The sequence below is a fragment of the Myotis lucifugus genome, unplaced genomic scaffold (assembly GCF_000147115.1).
Source record: "Myotis lucifugus unplaced genomic scaffold, Myoluc2.0 scaffold_12, whole genome shotgun sequence".
Taxonomy (NCBI): Eukaryota; Metazoa; Chordata; class Mammalia; order Chiroptera; family Vespertilionidae; genus Myotis; species Myotis lucifugus.
The window spans coordinates 8,449,665-8,470,148 of record NW_005871060.1 but is presented as its reverse complement, the minus strand read 5'-3'; positions in this window follow the sequence as shown (position 1 = coordinate 8,470,148).

Here is a 20,484-nt window from a genome sequence, read left to right as displayed (position 1 = left end):
TACAAGTGTTTACTATGTTGAAAGGAAAAATACTTAGTCATCAAATATGGTCCTACATTATTAGTTTAGTAAAAACAATTAAATAATAAAGCGCTGAATAACAATGTTTCATATCAATTATCTTATATTTTCCTGAAATATGCTTCACTGCTTCATGAGTTAAAAATCAATATAATTAAATGTCAGGATTTATAAGATATATTTGCTAAAATATCACTGAGTATAAAAGTTTAAACTTTTAAGGATCATGCTACTGATAGGAAGGTTTTAGTTTTTGTTTTGTAAAATAAACCTCTTAGATTAGTTATTTATATGGTCCTTTCTTATTGCAGAAGCAATGTAACCAAATTTTTTTTCCCTTGGGCTTCTGTATAGCTCTTTTCTGTTCATTTTCATATTTAATGTTTTATATATATAGAAAAATAGAATTAGAGCTGGCAAGTGTGATCTGTTGTTACTGAAATGATTCATGAAAACTGAACACACAAAGGACTAATTGATAAACTAAAGTGCTAAATTTTTTAATTTGCAAAGGGGAATTTAGTTTAATAGCTTGTATATTCTCCTTGTTCAGTAATTTTATTCTTCCCCAAGTAATTTTATTCTACCTGAGAAATCAAAAATTAATAAATATATCTATACTAATAAAAGGGTAATATACTAATTAGACCGGGAGACCTTCCGGGAGACCTTCTGGACTTCATTCTGGACAAAGCCAAGGTAATTAGGGGCAATTAGTTAGGGGCAATTATGCTGGCAGAGGAGGGCAGTTGGGGGCAAGCAGGCTGGTAGGGGAGGCAGTTGGGGGTGAACAGGCTGGCAGGGGGTGGCAGTTGGGGGTGAGCATGCTGGCAGGGGGGGCAGTTGGGGTTATCAAGCTAGAAGGGGGGGCAGTTGGGGGTGATCAAGCTAAAAGGGGAGGCAGTTGGGGGGGATCAGGCTGGAATGCAGAGTGGTTAGGGGTGATCAGGCAGGCAGGCAGATGAGCAGTTAGGAGCCAATGATCCCGGATTGGGAGAGGGATGTCCGAGTACCGGTTTAGACCCAATCCCACAGGGATCTGGCATAAACTGGCACTCAGACATCCCCCAGGGGGTCCCAGATTGGAGAGGGTGCAGGCCGGGCTGAGGGAAACTCCCCCCACTCCCGTGCCTGAATTTCATGCACCTGGCCACTAGTGTGTGTGTGTGTGTGTGTGTGTGTATTTAAGTCCTCACCCAAGGAGAGAGAGAGAGAGAGAAAGAGAGAGAGAGAGAGAGAGAGAGAGAGAGAAACATTGATGTGAGAGAGAACACTGATTGTCTGCTCTCCATACATGCCCTGATGGGAGATCAAACCAGCAACCCAGTAATGTGCCCCAACCAGGAATCAAAAACCCCAAAACCTTTTGATATATTGGATGATGCTCCAACCAACGAAGCCACACTGACCAGGGCCTTCCTTGGCTCTTTCAGAATGAAAGTCATAGAAAAAGAAGTGAGCCATGCTGGGCTGCATGGACTCAGGAAACAAGTTACAGAGGCAAAAGGAGGGCCCTTGGAGACAGGTTCAGGGGGTTAGCCCAAGATGAAGTGCCGCTGCCTGATGCTCCCTGGTTGCAAGTCTCCTGGGAACCCTTAGAGCTTAAGAGAAAGAAAGCAAAGGAGGTGGACATGCATACTTAAGGGAGAGCATCCTTTGTCTTAAGGGTTTTTATCTGTTTTCTAAAGGCAGGAATTTTAGGGGAGGTATCAGGGTAAAGTTTCAACAGAATATTCATCAGCTTTCCACGTGTGTGCTTTAATAGGCTGATGAATCAAAATGAGCATATGGGGGAGGGGGAGGGTTGGGATAATTTTCTGGTCAGCTTTATTTTTATCTTGGATTTGTCTGGTTCTAATTGGTTTTTGTGTTATTTGTTCCCCTGACTTCATCCATTCTGGGGTTTGGCTGGCACTAGTGGCACCATTTGGGTCTCTGTTATCTGTCTCCCTTACTAGGGTGATTTAAGCTACTCACTCTCTGGCTGGAGAGGAGAGATGTAAACCATTTGCTCCTAAATGTCCTTGGTTAGGGAAGATAAAATCTTGTAATTTATTAGCTGTCTGTTAATTGCTCAACCATTTGTTTAAATATCTGTCTTAATTTCCTCATTCCTCCTGCCAAGGAATATTCTAGCTTCTTACTAACCTGCCACAGATGTTTTGAATAAATCATCTTTTATTTCAGAAAAGTTGCCTGGAAAATATAGACTCATAAAAAGAGAATGTAGATAGGCCCTTTTGATTTCTTTCAACCCCATCAATTTAGGTCAGCTTACCAAACTTTAAATTATTGAGCCTTCCACTTATTGTCCTGAACCAGGGTAATGGAGACTCAATGAACCAGGACATAGAGAGCCAAATATAGGAAAGATCTGGTCCCCATCTTTAAAATTTTTACTGTTGTGCAGAGAGACAGACTTACAGTCCTAGGACACAGCAATCAAACTACCTACAAGATATTTTGCTGCAGAAATAGGGAGGTTTAATTCTAAATGACAAAAGAGCAGTGGAGCTGGGTCCTGACTTCAGAATAGGAATTTGCTAGGTTATCAAATGCTAGGAAAGCATTCTTGGGAATGGGTTTAAAAGACATGGAAATGTATGAACAGCATAAGCACCATCTAGTATGTGCTGAGTGCTTTCATGCTATTTCTTCCACTTGGGCTATTTCACTTATCCTTCACACACACAGAAGTGTCTATGAAATCATTCCCATTTGATAAGTGAGGTAAGTGAGTCACAGTGATGGTAAGTATACCCTGGGTTTCACAGCTAATAAGTGGGAGAATCTAGGGATCAAAGTTAAGTCTGTCTAATTCTAGAGTCTACTTTTAATCACTACGTATCCTCATTGGCACATTCAGAAAGCTTTGTTAATTCAATAGATTGGAATAGAGTGAGTGAGAGTACTGACTAATGACAGTGATTGGATAGGCAAAGACTAGAGGATGGAATGGGGCTATAGGTTGCACTAAGGGGTATGGACTCCATCATGGAAATGAGGAATACCAAAGGGTTAAAGCAGAATAATAATATATTTAATATTGCATCGTGAAAACAATATTCTGTGTTCAAGGCAGAACTGGGCTAAAAATGGCAATATCATTATGAAGGAGAGGAGCTTCCAGAAGCTATCAGACCTTTATCATTTTAGAAAGCAATGATAAAAGTCTGAACTAAAGCAGTAGCAGTGGGGATGGAAAACATTCAACAAATGAGAGAGATTTTAAATTAAAAAAAAATTAATAGGATTTAATAACAGTAAGGAAAGTGAAGAAGCCTAGGCCCTAGGATTCTGGATTTGTGGCTTGGGTAGTTTTATGAATGCTGGAACCCTATCTCACACAAACCTAGCAGAGTAATTGGTGTACTATAATCACTCAGCAAGTTGTTAAAAATTTATTATATAATGAAAGGTGTAGCATACTGACTACCATAAGATTGGGGTTTTGCTCTTGATTCTACTGCTATGTTAAGCACTTAACCACCCCAAGGCTTCGATTTAATCCATCTTTTAAAAACAAGCGGTTTTCACACCAAAAAAGAAGCAGTCATTGTGTGCTTCCATCACCTGTGATGCATTCTTGCCAAAAAATAAAACTTGAATCTGATGAAGTCTCGTATCTACTAGGTTAGAGGAATTACAGGGAACACAAGGATGTGTAAAATGACACCACTGGGATGTATTAAGCAAAATCCAGAATGTGGGAAACTTTATAAGACATAGTATCTGACTTCTATTTTTCTATTTTATTAGCAGGAGAAAAAAATGGAAAAAAAGGAAACAACAGATTAAAAGGGCCTCAGGGACATATCTAGAGAAATTATGAAACAACTAGAGGTCCGATGCATGAATTCATGCATGGGTGGGGTCCTGAAGGGGGTTGGGGGGCAGGTGGGCGGGGTGCAATCAGCCCTCCAGGCGGGCGGTAGGATGCCCTTGCTGACCCAGGATCTGGATCTGTCCCGCTGACATTTTCACCGGTTTTCAGGAGCCACCTGGCGGCTGCTTTTATATCCTTTCTTCCTTGTGGAGCACCTAGGGAGGGGAAGGGGTCATGGTTGGAACTGTGCCAGCAGCACTGGTCCATCAGTGCCTGGTCCATTCTCTGGAGATTGTAACTGCAGTAGTACTGAGAGAGTGAGTGCAAGGACCGGTCAGTCAGCTGAGCAGCGTTCCCACTGTGAGAGCACACTGACCACCAGGGGGCAGCTCCTGCATTGAGCGCTTGTCATAGCGACCGGTCATTCCAGTCATTCCAGTTGTTCCAGTCATTTGATCACTTAGGCTTTTATATATATAGATTGGAGAAATGTTGACTGCTGACCAAATATTTTATAGTATTGAGAAATTATGTTAATTTTGTAGGTATAGTGATATTATTATGTTTTTGAACAGAATTCTTACCTTTTAGAGATTCATCCTGTTAGCAGACAGCTGCCTAAGTTGGAGGGAGAGGGTTGTCCCCTCCTCTCATAAGAAAGATTTCAGATGAGTGACAGACAGCAGCATTATAGCAAAGCAATTGAATTTATTAAGGAAACAAGGCAGGCAAATTTATTAAAAATACACTTGGCATATAGCACAAGTGGGCACCCAGCTAGTCTGAGCACCACACCTATAAAGGTTTAGGGATTTTATATTTTTCTGTCTACAAGTTTCAAAATTCTTCTGCAGGATATCTTGGGCAACAAACTCGATTTCAAGGTCCCCCTTTTACTTTGTTGTGCCTTTTCCCAGAATTTATGAGAACATTTGGAAATTTTTTTTTATCTTGGCAAGTCCCAAGACTGCTGACTTCTTTGTTCAATAAGTGAGGTAAAATTCCCCCTTCTCCTCCTCCCCACCCCCTCGCCTTTCTGTTCTCTGATTAGGGAGAGAGTTATTAACCATTTGCTCTCTGGGCGTCCTTAGTTGGGGAATATAAAATCTTGTGATTTATAAGTGGTCTGCAATTCTGTGATGACAGGATTTAGAATCAAATATTGAGGTAAAGTCCTGGTGCTGTCTCTTGCTAGCTTATAAAATTTTCTCAACCTAAAACATCTGACCCCAGCTTACCTTTCCAATATTATTTAATACTTCCTGCCTGCTAGAATACATTTCAATATGCTTTATATAAGACTTTTGACTAGTCAAAAATATAGATACTTTAAAACATTTTGCAGCTCTTAATGGAACGTACACTAATCTAGAATTTTATGGAATAAATGACAAAATTTCCTCTCCTTTATCAGAAAAATGCTAAAATCTTGGCTAGACCAACATTCTATTTATTAATAAACCCTTATACAGTTTCTTCCATGTCTTCTACATCCATGTTTTCTCTCTGAAGCCAAAAGGTTGGGCACCAATCCTCACCACTACAGTATTCTTCTCCTGAGCTGTCTCACCATCAGCCTGCTTGCTCTTTGATAAGCCCATCACTGGAAACCTTTTCTAACCAGTCTAAGGCTTTATACCCCTACTCTGAACTGCAGTATACATTTGCCTTCCATCCAGGCTTACTTGTTCAATGTTTGCCTAGTTTTCTTTTTATCAGTAAGTCTCTGGATTTAGGACTCTATATAGTCAGTCAATTGCTATCACAAATTAAGCTCTTGTAAGCCCCGGTGGGGGAGGATACAAGAGACAGATTTTTTAATCCACTCATCTACTGATGGATACTTGGGCTGCTTCCAAATCTTGGCTATGGTAAATACCGCTGCAATGAATATAGGGGTGCATATATTCTTTCGAATTAGTGCTTCAGGTTTTTTCAGATAAATTCCCAGCAGTGGAATTGCTGGGTCGTAAGGCAATACCATTTTCAATTTTTTTTTAGGTAACTCCATACTGCTTTCTACAGTGGCTGCACCAACCTGTATTCCACACTGCTATCCATGTCCATGAGGTTTTTACTTCTTTCTCTTTTTTTTCTTTTTTGTTCAATTCCTCTACCTCCCCCACCCTCAACACCCTGTTAGTTTTCTCTCCATCTCTGAGTCTGTCACTATTTTGCTTGTAAGTTCATTAGATTCCACATATGAGTGAAATATGGTACCTGTCTTTCTCTGACTGGCTTATTTCACTTAGCATAATACTCTCCAGGTGCATCCATGCTGTCCCAAAGGAGAAGATTCCTTCTTCTGTTGGCTGAGCAGTATTCCAATGGAGACCTGACTTGGGATAATGAACACACAGTACAGTGTACAGATGATGTGTTGTAGAATCGTAAACCTGAAAATTATATAATTTTGTTAACCAGTGTCACTCCAATAAATTCAATAAAAAGAAAAAATAAATTAAAATAAAGATTTTTAAAAAGAGAGCCATATTTTCCCCCAGCAGAGTTTATAATCTAGTCAAGCTCTCACTCCTCTCTTCCCTCCCAGGCCTCTCCTGTTTATATAAAAGTCAAGTAACCCTTCTCCTTACCCTACCCAGCTTCCCAGCAAAACGTTCATGCATTCCATAGCCAGAAATAGCAAATACCAGACTTGTACCTAATATAAGTTCTTATTTAAGAACCATCATGTTCTCTTACTATAATATTGTGTCCTCGTGTGGTAGTGGTGGTGGTGGCTGTGTGTCCATGTCATCTGTTTTTTATTGTGAGTTTCTGGAAGGCAAGGACTGTATCTATTTAAATTACTGTATATGGAATCATGGAAACCACATCTATAGGTATTTACATGAGACTGGAAGTTCTCATAGAACCTGACATCAGGTGAACATTAGTGAGATATATCAATCCATTTTTTTTATCCTTTCTGAAAGAGGAGGCAAAGATGAACATACACTGCTGTTAGCAGAGAGTGGATCTAAGAGCAGAGTACTTACAGACTGTTCTCTGGATGTGGTTCCTATTTCCAAGGGAAAGATCCTAAATTTGTTTTTCTTCCAAATCTTCTTTATTTAAACCTTGTTGGATCTCTCTATAGCCTTTCCAGGTACTTTCCTTCTCTATGATATCATCTACTTCTCCCTGTTGGCCTTCTTTCATTGGCATTTAATTTTCAAGTCTCCTTCATAAAACAATGAAATAAAAACCCCACTTCATCCAAATACACTCCCACCCAGCTACTTACATATTTCTCTCTTCCTCTTGATGGCCAAGTTTCTTAAGAGTTGTCAACATTTAATGACCCAATTTCTTCAACTTCCACTCATTTTTCAACCCACTGAAATAAGGCCTTTGGCCCCATAACGTTGTGGAAACTTGTCTCATAAAGGTTACCAATGACTTCATTCTGGTTGACCAATGAGTTCTTGCCTGTTAACTGGAATGAACACTTTTCAGTCACTTTCCTAGGTGATGTTTATAGTAGTAGGTGCCATGGACTGATTTCTCCTTTTGCAAAAACTCTACCTACCTGACACATGCATGGTGCTACATTCTTTGGCTTTCTCTTCCCTCCCTGCCTGCTATTTCTCAATTGCTTTTATGTACTACTCTTTTTCCAGCTGCCTTTTATATTTTTAACATTAAAATTTTTTTCAATTTTAATTTACATTCAATATTGTTTTATATTAGTTTCAGGTATATAGCATAGTGGTTAGATAATCATATACTTTACAAAGTGTTCCCCCTGATATTTTCAGTACCAAACTGACACCATCCATAGTTATTACAAGACTAGAGGCCTAGTGCACAAAACTCATGCAGTGCGGGGGAGGGTCCCCTTAGCTTGGCCTGTGCCCTCTCACAGTCTGGGACCCCTCAAGGAATGTCCACCTGTGGGGATCAGGCCTAAGCCAGCAGTCAGACATCCCTCTCGCAATCCGGGATCCCTCGCTCCTTACCTCCCACTTGCTCGCTCCTTACCGCTCAGCTTGCTGCTCCTTAGCGCTGCCACGGAGATGGGAGAGGTTCCTGCCACTCCCCCTGTGGGAGCGTACTGACCAACAGAGGACAGCTCCTGTGTTAAGCATCTGCCCCTGGTGGTCAGTGCATATCATAGCGACCAGTTGTTCCGGTAATTCTGCTGTAAAGGTGGCTTAGGTTTTTATTATATAGATTATTGACTATATTTCCTATGCTCTACTTTACATCCCCATGACTATTTTGTAACTACCAATCTGTACTTCTCAATCCATTCACCTTTTTCACCTAGTCCCCCAATCCTACTCCCCAATGACAATCATCAATCTGTTTTCTGTATCTATGAGTCTGCTTCTGTTTTGTTTGTTCATTTATATTGTTATTTAGGTTCCACATATATATGAAGTCATATGGTATTTGTCTTTCTCTGGCTGACTTATTTCACTTATCATGAAATAAGGTACATCCATGCTGTTGAAAATGCTAAAATTTCATTCTTTCTTATGCCCGAGTAATATAATCTATTGTATATGTACAGATTTTTTATCCACTTGTCTATTGATGGGCATTTGGGTTGCTTCCATAGATTGGCTATTGTAGATAAGCTCCAATGAACACAGGGGTGCATGTATTTTTTCAAATTAGTGTTTTGAGTATCTTCAGATACATACTGAGAAGTCTCCAGCTATCTTTTAAATCTTTATGTTTTCAGGAATCTGTCCTTATTCTTCAGATTGTCTCCAGATTATGTCTTTGATTCCCATGACTTCATGTACTTATCTTTTTTTACATATATATACACAGATTTTCCTCCTGCACTTCAGGGTTGTATATAAAACTTATTGTGGAAATCTCAACTTGGAAGTTCCAAAATTATCTCAATTTCCCAACTGCCCTGCCTTCTTCTTCTTTTTGTTTGTTTGTTTGTTTAGTTGCTCATGCTAGAAATCTGGATGCCATCCTTGTCACCTATCTGTCCCTTACCACCCTACATAAGTGTAGTCCTGTCAGTTCTACATTCCCTGAATCTTATGTCTATCCACCTCCACTACCAGTCTTCTTACTTGAGGCTACTCTTGTCTCACTGTTATTTACAAGAATATCTTGACGTCTTTTTCTCCTATCTGGTTTTCACACTATGGTCAAAATAAACTTTCTAAAACACCAATAATATATATATATTTTTAAATATATTTTATTGATTTTTTACAGAGAGGAAGGGAGAGAGATAGATAGTTAGAAACATTGATGGGAGAGAAACATCGATCAGCTGCCTCCTGCACATCTCCCACTGGGGATGTGCCCGCAACCCCGGTACATGCCCTTGACCGGAATCGAACCTGGGAACTTTCAGTCCGCAGGCCAACGCTCTATCCACTGAGCCAAACCGGCTTCGGCATATTTTTTTATTAGAAACACCAATCAGAAAGACTATATGAACCCATATGTTCATAAAAGCACAATTTACAATAGCTAAGATTTGGAAACAGCTTAAGTGCCCATCAGCAGATGAATGGATTAAAAAAAATATGGTACATCTACACAATGGAATACTATGCTGCTATAAAAAAGAAAGAGCTCTTATCATTTGCAACTGCGTGGATGGGCCTGGGGAGCATTATGCTAAGCAAAATAAGCCAGTCAGAGAAAGATAAGTATCACATGATCTCACTCATTTGTGGAATATAATGAACAATGTAAACTGATGAACAAAAATAGATCCAGAGACGTAGAAACTTTGAACAGACCGTCAAACCTCAGAGGGAAGGCAGGGGAGGGTGTGCTGTGTGTGTTTGTATGGGGGTGGGGGGCGGCAATAAGGGATCAACCAGAACTTGTATGCATAAGTATAACCAATGAACACAGACAATAGCAGGGATGAAGGTCTGGGGTGGGGGGTGGGGGCGGGCTTGGAGAGGTCAATGGGGGGAAAGGGGACATATGTGATACTTTCAACAATAAAGAATTCAAAATAAGCCCTAACCGGTTTGGCTCAGTGGATGGAGCATTGGCCTGCAGACTCAAGGGTCCCGGGTTCGATTCCAGTCAAGGGCATGTACCTTGGTTGCTGGCACATGCCCAGTGGGGAGTGTGCAGGAGGCAGCTGATGGATGTTTCTCTCTCATGGATGTTTCTAACTCTCTATCCCTCTCCCTTCCTCTCTGTAAAAAATCAATAAAATATATTTTTTAAAAAAGAATTCAAAATAAAATTTAAAAACACAATAATATATTTTCAATCTCTGCTTAAAATCCTCCATGATTCTAATACTGTCAGGATAAAATGTAAACTTTTCAGAGTTGCATAGACAGTCCTTCAGAATCTGACTCTTACATATGACTCCAGTCCTACCTCTTATACTTCCTGCCTCACACTAAGCTCAAGTCACACTGAAATAGCCCATTTCCTTCCCTGCACCCCATATCTTTTTCTCAGAGCCCTTGTACATGCTCTCGTTGTTTAACTCTGATCTGTCATTCAGGACTCAGCTCTGAAGTCACATCCTTCAGGAAACCTGTCCTGATTCCTATCCCCACCTTGGTTGAGTACCTCTTCTATATATTTCCAAAGCACTCCTATAACACTGATCCTTCTGTTGCAGCTGGCTGCTCATCTCTCATGCCCTCTGGATAGATTAGGAGTTGTTAAGCACAGAGATAGGATCTTACTTATGTTACATCTCCACTCACCATAGCACCTGACATAGGGCATTTGTTCAATACTAGAGGCCTGGTACACGGCATTCGTGCACTGGGGCTGTGGGGGTCCCTCAGCCTGACTTGCACCCTCTTCAATCTGGGAGCCCTCAGGGGAGCCCTCTCCAATCAGGGAGTTTCTGTCTGTCTTTGCAATCATATGAGCGAATTGTCTGAGACCCCAACTCAGTTTGGTTTTTTGCTCACAGAAAAATAGAGGCTTTTTTTTTTCTTTGCTTCATTGGTGGAGATTTCCTGGAAGTTTTAGGGTATCTTCCCTTAATTTTTCCTAGACACTCTGATTTTACTTATGTATGTCTCTCACCTTTGCTTTCCCTCCATCCTCCACTGCAACAGTAACTTGCTCCAGGCTCACTTTGCTCTAGTGTCTAGGACAGTGATGGCGAACCTATGACACGCGTGTCAGAGGTGACACATGAACTCATTTTTTTGGTTGATTTTTCTTTATTAAATGGCATTTAAATATATAAAATAAATATCAAAAATATAAATCCTTGTTTTACTATGGTTGCAAAGATCAAAAAATTTCTATATGTGACATGGCACCAGAGTTAAGTTAGAGTTTTTCAAAATGCTGACACACTGAGCTCAAAAGGTTCACCATCACTGGTCTAGGAGATCCGTCTGCCACCAAAACTATGATTCCCAGCATTCCTGGTGCTTCCCATGCTCCGAGCTTCCTCTTCCGGTCCTGGGGCTTATACCAGAACTACTATTCCCAGAATTCCTGGTGCTCCCCATGCTCTTGGTTTTCCCTTCCTACTCTGTCTCCATCCCATGGCCTCCCACTTTGCCAAGTTCCCCAAGCCGCTCCACTCTCCGCCGGCTCTCCCGCTCTGCTCTCTCCAGCTGTGTATGCAAATTAACCCGCCATCTTTGTTGAATTAATTTGCATACTCACTCCTGATTGGCTGGTGAGCATAGTGGAGGGATGGTCAATTTACATGTTTCTCTTTTATTATATAGGATTCTTGAAATAATAGTTGACTAAGAATGAATGAGTAAAAGACCATCTATCACAGTGTTTCTTAACCTTTTCTTAAATTATTGCCCACTAAGGAGAAAATTTAAATTTAATATATCTCTAAGGAGAGACATTTAATACTATGGAATAAGATTTTGTTGGGCAGAATTGAGCTTTAAAGGGCCAAAAACCATTGTAATACCTAAGAATTGAGAAGGGAAGGCCTCATGTTTATATCTATACCAACAATATTATATTGTTTTGTTTGAGGAAAAAACAAACACAATTCTTTTCTACATATGGGAAGACTGAGGGATAATTTTTATCTTGCTCTTTATTTAATGATTTTCTTTAACCCTTTCTGTGTTTACAGCTAAAAACAATTTTTTACTTACCAGAATACAGTAGCAGAGAATCTTCTGTTTCATGCTATTAACCTAATTATTCAGTTAGCTAGTGAATAACCTGAATGTTTCATAAATGTTTACTTTGTAGTGTTAAAATGCCCAACATTTTATTATATCAGCACATTCTTTAGTGAAGAACTAAGAAGTGTGTTCTCAGAAATCATCATTTTAGGGATTCCACCACTGACAAATATAGTCTTTTAGTTACTAGCTGGGGTTATATTTTTGGTGTTCCATGGGTTTTCCATTGCCTTGGACCTTCTGCAGTGACCTGCAATAATAACAGTTTGTGATTCCACAGAAAAACAAATCACTGCCCGTCTTTCCTTGTGGTCGGTTGTGATTCTGTGCGATACAGCTCACTCCGCTGCACCAACTGGAAAAGTTGCAATAGTCATTGGACATCCGAGGCCAGCTGGTCACTTGGTGGACATTTGTTGAATTCAGTTTGGGGTTTTTTCTGCTTAAACATATCTAGTGTGGATTCTTAGGTATACTTCTGGCCTAGCACATTCCAAACAAGTTTCTCTCTTATAGAGGAATAATCTGTATATGTAAGTCTCATTTTATTGTAGCTGACTCCTGTACTGCACACCTTTCAACTAGACATTCATGTAGATTGCCTGTCCTAAAAACTTCCAGTTTTAGGTTCCTTTTTTCCCTTTTGCTATATTCTAGTTAGTTCATTGCTTTTCTCCATTCCCAAAATATTTTATATTGCTTTCATGATACTCACATTTAGGAAGAATTTATTAAATATTGGGTAACTGACTGAATGACTAATTTTCTTGAATGTGTTCCTTGCTATTGAGGAGGAATCTTCCTTCTATACCAGAATTTGAGCTAGGGACATAAGTTCCTTCCTCCTCCTTACCCTACCCACAACCCCAAAGAATAAAATATCAGCTATTTAGATACAATTTTTTATTTTATTTTTTAAAGATATTTTTTATTTTTCAATTATAGTTGAGATACCATGTTATATTAGCTGCAGGTAGATTCAAATTTTTAAATGCCTAAGAAATGCATTTCTCAGAGGGATTTTTAAATTCAAGCTGATTGTCTATATCTTTATATTCTGCAGGCACAGCCATGTTTAAAGGCAAAAGATGAGATGACATGTCTCCCCTCAATTTAAAAAAAAAATTAAACAATCTATACTAATAAAAGGGTAATATGCTAATTAGACTGGGTCAACCAGATATCTTCTAGATGTCCGATTTCCTTCCAGACAAAGCCACAGTGGTGGGGGCCGAGGCAGAGGTGGTTAGGGGCAATCAGGCCCTCAGGGGAGCAAGCAGTTAGGGGTGAGATCAAGCTGGCGAGGGGGAGCAAACAGTTAGGGGCAAGATCAGGCCAGCGTGGAGGAGCAAGCAGTTAGGGAGCAATCAGGCTGGCAGGGGAGGGCAGTTGTGGGACCCCCACCCTGAAGGGGCTGTGGCCAGCCTGCAAACAGCCATCAGCCCCTCACCTAGGATGGCCATACCCTCATGGGGTGAGGGTTCCCACTGGGGACCTTGGCCAGCCTTCAAACAACCATCAGCCCCTCACCCAGACTGGCCAGGCACCCCAGCAGGACCCCCCCTACCCTGAAGGGGGTGTGGCCAGCCTGCAAACAGCCATCAGCCCCTCACCCAGGCTGGCCATACCCTCATGGGGTAAGGGTCCCCGCTGGGGGGCTTGGCCAGCCTTCAAACAGCCATCAGCCCCTCACCCAGGCTGGACAGGCACCCCAGTGGGGACCCCCACCCTGAAGGGGCGATCAGGCTGGCAGGGGAGGACAGTTGTGGGCAATCAAGCTGGCAGGGGAGGGCAGTTGGGGGCAATCAGGCTGGCAGGGGAGCATTTAGGTTGTGATCAGGCTGGCAGGGGAGCAGTTAGGGGGTGATCAAGCCGGCAGGCAGAGGCAGTTAGGGGCGATCAGACCGGTAGGAGAGCAAGCAGTTAGGGGCGATCAGGCCATCAGGGGAGCAAGCAGTTATGGGTGAGATCAGGCTGGTGCAAGGGAGCAAGCAGTTATGGGTGAGATCAGGCTGGTGCAAGGGAGCAAGCAGTTAGGGGGAGATCAGGCCAGCAGGGGAGGGCAGTTAGGGGGCTATCAGGCTGTCAGGGGATCAATTAGGCAGTGATCAGGCTGGCAGAGGAGCGGTTAGGGGGTGATCAAGCCGGCAGGCAGAGGCAGTTAGAGGCGATCAGGCAGGCAGGCAGGTGAGTGGTTAGAAGCCAGTGGTCCTGGATTGTGAGAGGGATGTCTGACTGCCAGTTTAGGACATCCCCTGAGGGGTCCCAGATTGGAGAGGGTGCAGGCTGGGCTAAGGGACACCCCCCCCCCCTGCACAAATTTTGTGCACTGGGCCTCTAGTTTATAATAAAAGCAGATGGAATAAAGTTATGACAAGTTAAATGGTAGGACAAGTCAGAAATAAATCAGATTAAGCAAGAAATGTAGCAGCTCTGGAAAATATAACCTTTGTCACTATCATCACTATCACCATCAAAAATGTTGAAATGCCTATTTTTTCCTAATGGCTGGCAAAGTCTCTCCTTTGGAAGAATAACCTCTATATTTAAAAAATGAGGGATTTTGCACTTTTAGATAGAAATATCTAAACAACTAGAGTATTTCCTTAATATAAATATAAAATTACATAACAGCCAAAATATACCAGAATTAATATTTTCATAGTTATATAAGGAAAATAGTACAATTGTGGGATGGTAGACTAGAGAGCCCATTAAAATCCACATTTTGCCATTTAATTCTACAATGTCTGAAAAATCTTTTAAAACACATGGAACTCTTTGTGTTTCTTTAAATTTGATGAGCTGGCATCGGGAGGTGATGTCCTCCCTTGGTCCTGTGGCCTTACATTGGGGGGGGAGGGGTGGGGTTCTAGGGACTTGCCTACAATTTCAGGCAGATTGAAAACCAGAGCCAAGTCCTCCTTGTAATTATGTTTTCCTGTAAAAGCTCAAAACCTCCTGCTCCATATTCAAGTTCATACTTTATTAAGGTAAATGGGCAGAGTCTTTGCTCCTTTGGGTGCTACAGTGTCAAACTGTGAGAAGTTGCCACCCGTGAGAAACCAGCATTGGTCTTTGTGGTGGAAGGAGTGTTGGCCACCACCAGAGACAGAAGTTCCCTATGGATTTGAATATTTTAAATTTGGTAGTGCCAGTCAGACCATCAAAAATTCTAAGGAACTCATAGAAGATTGAAATTAGGATCAATATGAATAGAAAGCAAGAGTTAATAACATTTCTTTTGAAGAAGCTCTGAATTCAAAATCAAGACCTATAAAGAGCAAGTGTGGGCCATGAGACAATTAATGGCAATAAATTAAGGATGCGCTTTTAGGATGACCTAGACTGCCCGCGCCCCCATGGAGATTTACATGTAGGACATATATAGGGGGGTGCTTCCTGGGATAACACTTTTAAGTGGAGGAAAAAAAGCAGAATTGGGTGGATGGAGAAGTTGAGCTGTAACTCAGTGTTAAAACAGAGATCTCAGCCAGGGTCCTTCAGGGTTTTCCAGAATTAAGGCAAGGGGCCTAAGCCTTTGTACTCCCACTATTTGATGACCAGAATTTCAATGTGGGCTGCCCCTAACAGTGGATGTACGTTTGGATGAGCAATTTCCTTCAGCTGAGAGCCATTCCTGAATAGGGACTCCATTGTGAACTATCAGTGAAACGTGGAAATTAAACTGGAACACATGGTTTTCCCTCTGGGCAGGATGCAAAGGTGATTTCTTGGGTTCTTGTCCAAGTGGATTTGAAGAATGAAGCCATGGACAAAAGGTGGTATAGGAAAAGGTGAAAATTTATTGGGAAACAAGCACAGACTCCCACGTGGGGAGGGGAAGAGAGACCCACTAAGTCCCTATTTTCTAAGGTTTATAAAGGCTGCAGTTCTTTGTGTCCTGATATCCCCTCTGATTGGTCACTGTAGCAGCTTCAGAGCTCAAACCCCATGTGGGGTTCCCCTCTTCTTCTCCCTTTTGTTTTTCTACTCCCTTTGTCCTTCCTCTTCCTTCTCTGAATGAGTGGCTTCCTCTCCCTTTATTCTGTAAATGTTTAGCTTTTGGCAGCTCCGAGTCCCCTTACTCTGTGAATGTATGCCTTCTGGCGGCTCCCAGCCTTACAGCCCTGCGGTTCTCCCCCATGGACCCCTTAATTCCTAAAACTCCCTAAACCTACCCTCTTTACCCCTAAAAAACTCCTTTCATCAGCAAGCAACACTTCTGACAGCTGAGGGGAGGGATACCTCAGTCCTGACAGAAGAATGACAATTAACCAGGAAGGAAAGATGGAAATACAGGAAGTAATAAAGAGCAATGGAAAGGGTAAATACATGAATAAATCCAAATTAATAGTGACTATAATGACAAAGTCTTATAAAGTTCAAAATATGTGTAAAATAAAAATGCATGATAACAAAAGTACAAAAGAGGGACACGGAATAAATGAATGTAAAGCATTGCAAGGTCCTGATGTTGTCTGGGAAGGGGTGAAAGTACAAAATTTTAATAAGTCAAGAAGACACATGTACTTGGGGGACCACTTAGCAAACATCAAAAGATTATATAACTAACAAAGTTATAGATGCGAAAAATAGAATCATAGAAAAATACTCGATTGATCCAAAAGAAGTCAAGGAAGGAGATATAAAGGAAGATAGAACAAATTAGACAAACAAAAATAAAAACAGTAAAAGGATACTTATACTAAACCTAACACATTATTTATTAATGTACAGAATACTTTAATTAAAGAGCAAAAACTTCAGATTGGATAAGAAATTACCTCTTAATCTCCAAATCAATGTAAATTAAGTCTTGTTTTTTCTGCAGTAAAATTACACATCCTTCCCTTAAAAGTTGTAAAATGGTCGACATTAGTGGTCTTGATCGTTGAAATTGATTGCAAAGGTTCATCTGTTAATGAAATGAGATTTTGCATATTTCATCTTTGAAAATGTCTTTTACACACATAAGTCCTACCAGTTACTTATATCAATCCATAAACATGTAAATTTAATTGAGCATTTTTATCACTTGGAAGGCATTTATAGAATTCTATTAAATTGATCTCTTTATATTTGCATTTTACCCTGTCATTACTTTGCAGATTAATCACTTCCAATTGAAAGGCAAATGGATGCTTCTCAATTGCTTCCATTAAAATTCAGTTGAATGAATTTTTGTTGTTATTAAATGAATGTAGAAATATGAAAATTTTCTTTACACTTGTATCAAGGTCCAAAAAACACTGCTAGCACTATAGTCTGGGCTTGGAAAATATAGCTCCTGCAAATTTGTATGGGAATGAAGATTTCACTTCTTGTTTTAACTTGGACAGGATGGGAAATGTATAAAGCATTTCAGGAGTAACCAAAAATTATTGATTACATTTTCACTTACGTAGTACTGATAGTACCTATTAATTGAAATCTTGTATAATATAGTAAAACACAGTACTGTTCTCAATTTAAATTAACTCTTTTGTTGAATTCTTTTTGTTAATAACATAATTTAATGAATGACTCTATAAAACATTTTTTCTCACATGTTTCATAGTTATTTTCATAGCTTTATAGCCCATTGAAGTACATTACCTTTTCCTTTGTTCTCCTGACTCCAGAACCTTTCATTTCAGCCTCCATTTACTCCTGATTTAGGATTTTCTATTAAGAATTTTGGAAACTAAAATTGATTCCAGAGCATTAGTCTTGTCATTCAAAATGTTGCCACTAATTTTTACTGCATTGTCACCTTTAAATAGTGTTGTAAGAGCAAATAGTGAATTTATAAATTGTTGACCTACTTATGTATCTTTTATTAAAACTAAAACTCATTTTAGTTTCTCTGAGCCTCAGTTTCCAATTTTTTAATATAGGAATCTTATACCTCTTTTGAAGTCCTTATGAGGAATAAGGCAGTGCATATAGAGTGTCTGCTATTGTAATTCTACAGTAAATCTTACTTCTTGGATCTTCAATTACCCCAATTTTAATGTTAAACATTACTTTATGATTCTTGCGTAATGTATTCCTTTTATCTTGAACATCTCAAATAATTTGTTTTTCATATATCAGTTCACTTTCATTATACCATAAGGAAATGTAACAGTTTATTTTCTGAATCACATGTATGTGAATGTAAAGTATCCTTTAAATATGTATGTGTGTGTATCTAAATATAACATGTGCATATATTTAAAGCAGTCTGTCCTTTACTGCTTTATTATATCTATAAATATATTGCCTTTTCACTAATTAAACATTTTAGTGAGAAAATTAGGGAGGAAAATGAAAAGAGTATCAGCCACCATTCCTTGAGGCATATCATTCAGAGACCATAGAAAAAGAACAAACCAGTTTGTGGAATACTGCAGCCTGAAACCAACCATTAGCAAACCAATGCCTTTCAAACCAAAGGGTCACTTTGTAGGGAAGGGGGAACACTACATTCGGACGTTTCTAAGGATCTCAAGAGCAACACCCCATGGACCAATGTTTTCTTGGTGGCATCTTGTTAACTCATAAACCACAAAGTTTTGTGCTTAAACTGTGGTTGAAAATTTAAGCAGAAACCTGTAAATGAGTAGCTTAGTGTCTTAAAACCATATATTTATCCAAATGAAGGTGTGGCCCCCATGTTGCTTCCCTTTAGATGCCCAAACTTTGAAGAGCAGAGGGTTGGATCATTCTTAGGCATTTCTTACAAGTGTGTAGAGACGTCTTTCTTCTATTTTCTTCCCCCAAATATTATTTTCCTGGTTTGATGAAATAGGAGTCACCTTTTATATTTTCCACACTTGAATGTGAACACTGTGGTAGTTGTTTTAATAACTCAGGATATTCACATGTTTCCACCCTGGAGCTATTCTAAAGAGAAACCACAGTTCCAGAAATAAGCAAAGCAAACAAAACAAAATAAACTAATGTTATGTCTTTTAGATTGCAGGTAGTAAGGTTACCAGTAAACAATGTTTGGCTCTGCAAAGATATTTTCCCCTGCCTTTAAAATGTAAATATAATTAGATATTTCTGCTCGGTTTTATTTTGGTGCCCTCTCAATGTCAATGGCAGGTCAGAAGCGGGGATTGAATGAGGAGACCTGGGTACTGGAAGACCACTCCTGCTTACCTCCTGTCTGGGCCTCAGGCGTGGCTCATTCTGTTGGCCCATTCTCCTGGTCCTTCTTTGAATCTTGGCAGGAATAACAGCAATATTTGGGCTTCCTCCTCTCTCATTTCTTATCCTTTCTGAGTGCCTAAAGACTATAGAGCTTCTTGCTATTATCACGTTTCTGAAGACTAATAAAGAGTCATTCATATGTTTATTCATTCAACAAGTATTCTATATAATAAAAGCCTAATTTGCTAAGTGTCCAGTCATCCGGTTGTCCGTTCAACCAATCAAACCATAATATGCTAATGATATGCCAAGGCCGCTCAACCACTCGCTATGATGTACACTGACCACCAGAGGGCAGACAGTTGACTGGTCGACTGGTTGCTATGATATGCACTGACCACCAGGGGCAGATGCTCCAACCAGTAGGTTAGCTTGCTGGAGGGGTCCAGCCGATTGGGACTGAGTGAGATGGTTTGGACATGCCATGGAGCCCTCCTGCAGTTCCTCCAAGGCTGGCCAACCGCCCACGTCCCTCTCCGGCCCTGATCGTACACCGGTGGGGTCCCTCGGCCTGGCCTGCACCCTCTCACAATCCAGGACCCCTTGGGGGATGTCAGAGAGCCAGTTTTGGCCCAATTCCGCAAGCCAGGCCAAGGGGCCCCACTGGTGCACAAATCTGTGCACCAGGCCTCTAGTCTAGAGATTATCTACTATGAATATTGTCAGAGAGTTCTAGGTTGACATTCAAGTGCTTAAAAAAAAAATAAAGGATGCCATCTGGAACTTACAATCTAGAGATAAAATACTAAATAGACACATTTCAAAAGTTATATAACATAAATACATGATTTAGTTGAGAAAGTGCTGGCCAATATTGTCCAATGGGTTGAACTTGGCATAGTCTGTCTGACAGATGTAGAAAACAAAGTGTCTGTAAGGGTAAACATCATTTGTTTTCAAGGAACAAAAATCCTCTCAAGTTACCTTCAAAAAGGGAGCTATAGAACAAGACAGAAAAACTGGAATGTTGGGGACAGCCTCCCTGTCTCTCTGACTCAATCTTTGTCTCTCTTTCCATAAAAAGTGATTTCTCTTCTGTCTGTTCTGCTCTCCTCACTGCAAACCATCTTGCTCCATAAGATTCTTGGTCGCTGTTCTTCCTTATGTTCAGCTTGCATGTACCATGTTTGCCCAACCCAACTCCAGTTCCAACACTGGACATGCACCTAACATATATTCTTGAGTTGCAAGGATGCCAATCTATGCTTTTGTGTTACATTTTCAGTAGCAGTCAAAACAAAGATTATAATGGAGAAGCGAGATAACAAAATTGGACTCAGGATGGGCAGGACGTAGGATGACAGTGGTGAAAGCAAATGGATGCAAGTACATTATAAATATGGAAACAAATGGTTTTAACTAATG